A 7589-nucleotide genomic window follows, 5' to 3' on the forward strand; every position below is an offset into this window, starting at 1 on the left:
ACACACACATACATGCACACACACACACACACACACACACACACGCACACACACACACACACGGATGGGAGGTAGGAGTGTGTGTCACTGTATCTCTGAGCCCGGGGGGGGGCAACCATGTCCATAGGGGGAGGCATACACCGGTGCCACGTTACACCGGCCCTTTGAGCAGGGAGGGGGCACCGGGGACAATGCTTCTGTTAACACCCCCGACGGGGACCTTTGGGTCTTCTGAAACTTTAATGTGATTTTGGTGAGCGACCTGCTACTCAGCGAGGTCAGAGATGAACCGGGGCCCGCCAGCGGCCCCAGTGTTTGCCGTGTGTCGTCGCCTCGGTAACTAGACGCCGGCCGGCGTGAGGGAATCGGGTGCCGGGGCAGTCTTTGTCCCCCATGGCAGCGGTAATGAGGCATCTGTCGGCGGCGGGGGCACGGGGAGCCGGGACTCGGTGTCCCTGTTTGAAACAGCACAGGTTACCAATCTGATTTATACACAAGGCCAGTCAGTGACCTGATCTCAGACAGGGGACACTCTTTCTGAATGATTTATACCCACTCAGGCTTTTTTCCTGTGGGTTTCTGCCTCTCTGCAACCGTTCTCATTGGACCTCCCTATCCAAACACTCTGGGAAGTGGTTGCTTGTTTGTTTATTGCCAGGCACGCTTCGATGGTTTATCTGGAATGATTTCCAATGCTGCCCATTTGTTCCCGATGTTGTCCACTACTAGTAATGTTGAGCAGTAATGTTGACTTATTTGGTACTTATTTTGGCACCAATCAATTGACCATTATCATTCCGTTATAATAATGATAATAATAATTTACTCAGGGGAGGCTGGTAGTTATTTTTTAAATTGGCATTAAACTGTGTAAAGACAGTGTGAGTGGCTCATAGTAGACCACCGTTGGCCATGTACTGTAGCTGGGCAACAACTAAAATGGCTGCTCTGGCCCCTCCCCTCTCCGGTCCCTGGCATAGCAGGTGGATTTGGCCACAGACCGGAGGAGAGGAAAGGTGATCTCTGGGAGGGTTTTGTCCTGCTGTAATCAGACAACGACATCATCAATCATGAGAGGGGGAATAACAGAGAGGTTACAATGGGAGATAAGATAATGAGGGAGGCCACAAGAGGCCTGTGGAGGGACAAGGACGCAGCTCAGGTAACACTCCTGATAACCAGGCCTGGCCTGGCTTGGCCTGGTCTGCCATGGCCTGGTCTGGCCTAGTCTGGCTAAACACTCTGCTCTGCTGGTCCGGTTGACTTCACCTGTGTATCAACACTGAAATAGCATCCTCTCCTCTCCGCATCTCATCTCCTTCATTACCAATACAAGGTGAAATGACAAGATAGGTTTCCATTGTGCTGCCTCTGCCTGTCAGACCGCTTCTGACCATGACAATGGAGGGAAAACCAGGATAGGGCAAGTTAAAACACTTAACCGTCATCAGACATAATCATAATCTTGATGTAATCATAATCTTGTGTTGTCCTCTTTGTGCTTATCTGTCCGAGGGGCTCTGATCCCCTCAAAACTAGACTCCAGTCAAACGCCCTTGGCTTACTTTTGAGGGTCTACGGTTTGGTGCTATAGGTCATATCGCTTGTATTGTATTTGTTGTGTATATTGTTTAGTATTGTTTTTGTTGTGAAGCACTTTGTGACATTTGTCTATGTACAAAGTGCTATACAAATACATTTGATTGATTGATTTGATTGATTGAATGCAAGACTAAAGTGTGAGGGCACTATAACCACAAACAGTAGCATCTGCAGATGTGAACTGCCTGGCGCACCATTATGGAAATGGTGAAACAACAATGGGAATAATGGCATTGCAGTTTATTCATCACCATGACAACCCTGACAGGTTTATGTTCATCACAACACCAAAAGGTTACCTGAATGCAGTATGCATCTTCCTTTACTACTCCGCCATATCATTATTTATTATAATTATTTAATAATTATTATTATTAAAATGATATGGGGTTTTTTCTGGCATTTTTGCTTTAGTGGGATAGAGACAGTAGGCTAGAGATTGACAAGAAGGATCGATGAGAGAGAGGCGGGATGAAATGAAGATTATGTCGAGGGTCAGAATCGAGCCAGGGAACCTTGCGATGATGCGGTATGCGCATTAGTGTGTTACACCACTAAGCGCCCCACATCCATATCTTCCTAATGCAATTAGCTCTGCTATAACGTGGGTCTGCAGGTGAGGCGTCCCATGTGTCATAAATGGGAGGGAGTGTGTCTCTGTACTGTAGCCTATAGGTGCATGAGCCGGCCGGCATAATGTCCTTGCAGGTGACAAAAGTCCTGCCCTGTCCGTTGGGTCATTATCCTCGTATGAAGTGTGTCCTGTCGTGTGTCACATACTAAGCCCCCACAGGGTTCGGTCTCTCTCTCTCTGTAGCCTACAGCACGCTTCGGACCACACTCTCACTAACTGACATGTGCCGCTAACCGTTAATCCACAACTGAAGCCTGTCCCCTGCCAGCATCAGCATCGACGTCAAAACGTTCTTCTATAGCACTGTAGCTGCCAATAGCCTGTGGTTTTGGCATAGATGACTATTTCTTATGATGATTGATGGATAGACGAATCCCTTACTTAGACAAATGTAGGCCTATTTGTTGTAAGTCGCTCTGGATAAAAGCATCTGCTGAATGCCAACAATGTAAATGTAATGTAAATGCAGAACAATACCTGCTCGAGTCTTTCTGTCTCTGCAACAGCTGTTCCTACTTGAAATGTTATAAATGTTTAATGAAGCCTTCATAATTCCAATATAGCATGACATTTGCCTTTGACTTGTTAAGCATGTTGTTAAAGTGGTCTTTAGGATTGATGTAGAAGTTGTTAACCCAACAGTTGTCGGTACAGATCTGACGATCTGATACTGTTGTCTTTTGATAGCGTTTATTGTTAAAATGTGTTTTTTTATATAGAAGTAAAGCAGTCTTCTTTATGTTTTCTTCTCGGTTACTCTTGTGTGTTTAAGTGCTCTCTTTTTAAGTCTTGCTTATGAAAGCTTTGACTATTCTAAATCTGAAATTAATTGAATAACCTCTGATTACCCACTTAATACCCAGCTAATAACGCTCAAAAAGCAGGCATATTATTCCAGTTATTATTCTAGCCGATTAGATACAAATTTGATGAATTAGTAAAAGAAAGCAAACTAGCGCCAAGGCAGGCATCTGTTTAGGTTTCTGGCTTTACTGTAAGCTCCAGAATGGCGGGGAAGGTTGTTGATGGAACGTGTTGTTCTTGTTTTGTAGTGACTCATTCTGTTACATCTGTGTTCTGGCCAATTATATGTCCATTTATAACGACGAACTGACAAGATCTCTGTCTCATGCATACAAGTCTATAAGCCTCTATTAACCGTATAGGGCCGTATAGGGCCTACTGGTATACCCCTATACCTATCACACACATACACATACACATACACATACACATACACACACACTCACACACACACACACACACACACACACACACACACACACACACACACACACACAAACACTAAACCCTCTCCTCCACAGTCAGCAGAAAATGGTCTTTAGTCATTCTAATGTTTAATTTACTGGCCAAAATGAGCTTATATGAACGTATGCCTGTGATATTTACTTAGGTAAATGATTTTCTCATTTTGATAATCGTGTGCCTGGTGGCAGATGGTGGGGGTCGGGTAATCCCAGTTGGCCAGTCGCCTGACCACTGCTGTACACCCCCCCACCCCCCCCCCCCCCCACCCCACCAACCCCTCACTGTAACCCCCACACCTTCTAAACTTATCCAATTACTCGACAAGGGCAAACGAGGTCTCTTTAACTCATGAGCATTGGCCATGTCAGCAATCAGGCAATGAGGTGGTGTGTGTTGTGACAAAACTGTACCCAGCAACCCCTTCCTCAAGGCCTATGACTCTGTATTTGTGTTGTGGCCAGAGACAGATGGCCACCTCAGACAGTGCTGCAGGTGCTCTCATGCAGACCTGATGGTAATATACAACCATACCACAGGAATTCATTCATTAAAGAGGAGCTATTCTGAGAAACCAACTTTTTCCTGTAGAAAACAGTCTCTGTAGCATAGGCATTAGTACATTATACTGTATGTCAATTCTAGCCCCAAAGATTTACTAGGAAGTGTAAAAACAATAACAATGGACATAAACCCAGTATTTTCATGTTCAGTCTAAATTGAGTCTGTCAGATAACAGACCGTGATTTGTGAAAATGAGGACGAGGGAAATCAAGGCGAAATCAGCCACCCTCTTTAACTTGAAAGGAATATAAAGATGACTGGCTTTGTTATTCCGTGGTAACGGTATTGGCGCCAAATTTGCATGGATACCTCTCAGAATGTTTACTATTTGACTAAGAAGCAATTAGATCCTCATCCTAATCAGCATGGCATTAGCCACATTTAGCAATTCAACCCATCTGTCACACAAACCAAATAACCCATATGAACATAGTATAGCTAATGCACATTATTATACAGCAATAAAGTAATTTCCCTCATCTCTTTAGCATTTAGAATAATCTGCTTGTTTCTTCCCTAATCTAGATTGTAATCTATTCCTGGGTGGTGAGGATGGTGGTGAATTGGGTTTTTGTCTGCTTTATTAATGTCTAATTAGTTTGTTTTGACTCATCCTGCCAACAGATTAAGATTATGTTGAGGTGAGTGGGAGTTAGAACTCAAACTCTATCACTGTGCTTAAGAAGAAAACTCTCGCCAAACAGTTACGTATCAACTTAGTCTAGTCAGGCTTTTCTGACTAAGGTCACACATTCAATAAACATTTATGACAATTACATAGTTATCAACAATTCTATATATTCTATACTAGCTGGTGTTGAGCTGAAGATGATAAGATAATTGGTATTCAATTAGTATTAATAAGAACATTTAAATCCTACTCTTTGAGAGATGTAACATTCTGAGGGATTATATTAACACTTCTTTCATGTTGATTGTAAGGAATGTGTTTTGAATTTATGTCAATGTCCCTCATTGACAAGATGGGAGATGGTGAAAGACATGAAAGATACGTAAGTATAATTTTTTACAATAAATTATTTTATTATCATAACATTATTTAGAAGTTATGTTGCTAGAATTCAATCAAACTCTACTACTTACCGTACCTTCTGCTTTCACGTAAAATCTCCTGTGCATAGGGGAGGCATAATGAAAGTTATGTTTTTTCTAACACAAACATAGGGCCTTAATCACACATGTCACTCGCGGCAACAGTTGCCCGGTCAATTGTTGTTGGATCTTCTAAACAAGCAGAGAGATTCTGAGCTCCGTCAAAGAGCTCAGTGGAACAGCAATCTGACACTTATCTCATCCAGCGCTGAGCCTGACCCTGTCTGAGTGTTAGAGCGTGTGTGTATGTGTGTTTGTGTGGGTGTGTGTGTATGTGTGTCTGTGTGGGTGTGTGTGTGTGCGCACTTGTTCCGCTGATGGCAGCACGGCGTTGCTTTGGGAAGCAGCTGTGTACTGTCAGAGATCTAGGTCAGGACAGTGTCTACTCTAGTCCAGGGTGCAAACTACAGGGGTGCTACCCTTCCACCCCCCCGCCCCCCCGCCCCACTGCCCCCCACCGCAGAATTAGCTGATCAGGGACTCCCTGCAAGCATTTTGATTGACATTTTCCTCACAGAATTATTATTTTACCTCCCCAAGGAACCCAAGGTTATATTCGAAAGCTCAGATCCTCTAAGCTGAGTGAGGAGGTGGTCTGAGGTACAGGGTGCAGTGATTCCCACAGCATGTTAATACTTTGGGGGCCCCCAAAGTATAATGGCTCCCCCCAAAGTATAATTTGTGCTCAGTGAGTAAAAAAAAAATCTGAATATCCATAGATGGACCGGAATCGGAACACTTTCCATACCAGAAAGCCCTGGAGAGGTTTTTTGACAAGCCGCGATGGATCCACTGCTCAAACAGGCTGTGCCGTCTGTGCAACCATTAAGTTTGTTGCTCATTTCATTCACCAGTTTATATAGTTAAAATAAAGTTATCCGGTGATTGACGATCAGATACCAGTGTGGAGTTTTCTGTCTTAAATTTGATATAGATCATGTTCTTTGTTGGTTTGTGAGGATGTTCATACACACTTGGTAAGATGTGTGTGTGAAAGAAGACCACAAAAAACAGCAGTGACTGCTCTCAGCTGTTTAACACTTAAAGACCTAGACACCATCACCAGTTGTAGGTTCTCTGAAGTGCAGTGTTACTATGAAAATTCACTAGAATGCAGGAATTGAGAAAAAAAATCTCAACATTTTTCACGGGGGGGGGGGGGGGGGGGGCATGCAGGTGTGTGTAGAGTACGTGTAGCGTACCTGACACCCAGGGTACAGGGTGTGTGTGTAGCGTACCTGACACCCAGGGTACAAGGTGTGTGTAGCGTACCTGACACCCAGGGTACAGGGTGTGTGTAGCGTACCTGACACCCAGGGTACAGGGTGTGTGTAGCGTACCTGACACCCAGGGTACAGGGTGTGTGTAGCGTACCTGACACACAGGGTACAGGGTGTGTGTGGAGTACCTGACACCCAGGGCTTTACATCTGACTCACAGGTAAGAGGCTCAACCCCCACAGTTCAGATTCCACTGGAAGCTTTATCACCGGGTGATAAACAGACATGCCCTCACACACATACACACGCACACACATGCATACACGGGCACACACGCGCACTCAGGAGAGGACCTGAATCCCACTGCAACCGTCAGCGCTCGCCAGATCAGATTTAAGCCTTCTCACCTCTACTCAAAGCCCCGCCCAGTTCCATTCATGATCCGTAATGAAGCTCCCCCCATGGGTGTGGACTTGGGGACTGTGGAGGTAGCAGCCGTGTACCTTGTAGCTACAGATAAATTAACATTCTCTTATCCTCTTTTAATGCAGCTTGATATTGGAGGTCTGGTCAAGCTAGTGACTGCTGGGAGTGATCTGTGTCTTTTCTGGTCACATACCTGAAATAGGTTGAAACAATATGTTACAATATGTGAATGATTATTATACATAATATAAAATATAATCTAATATTATTATATATATTATTATAATATATATCTATATATCTATATCATAATCATATATAGTATTATAAAGTGCAAGAATATGTCTCACTACAGTGTTTATCAGGTAGATAAACATTAATAATCAATTAATTATGAACTACTTTTGAACTATTTGATAATGAACCTTTATTGATAATAATGGAGTTATAAAGTATATGGTCAATTCATTTTAATAACTAATTAATTCAATAAATTTTTCATCACATCATTTGATATACTAGATCAAGACAGATTCACATACATGGTAAGACACACATGAAAAGAAATACAAAACAATAAGTCAATTCATAGCTTTCATGTGACGTCACAGCAAGAAAACAAAGCAAACATAATAAGCATTGTTAATGTCAGCAAGCTTGGGTTCTCGAAGGGCATGTCCTAAATTGATATTATTACCACAGGTTCTTATCATACTTTGAATTCTAATATTAGGTTGCTCCCATCCCTAATCCCCCTGTCTTAT

The sequence above is a fragment of the Nansenia antarctica genome, assembly GCF_963989245.1.
Source record: "Nansenia antarctica genome assembly, chromosome: 5".
NCBI classification, from domain to species: Eukaryota; Metazoa; Chordata; class Actinopteri; order Argentiniformes; family Microstomatidae; genus Nansenia; species Nansenia antarctica.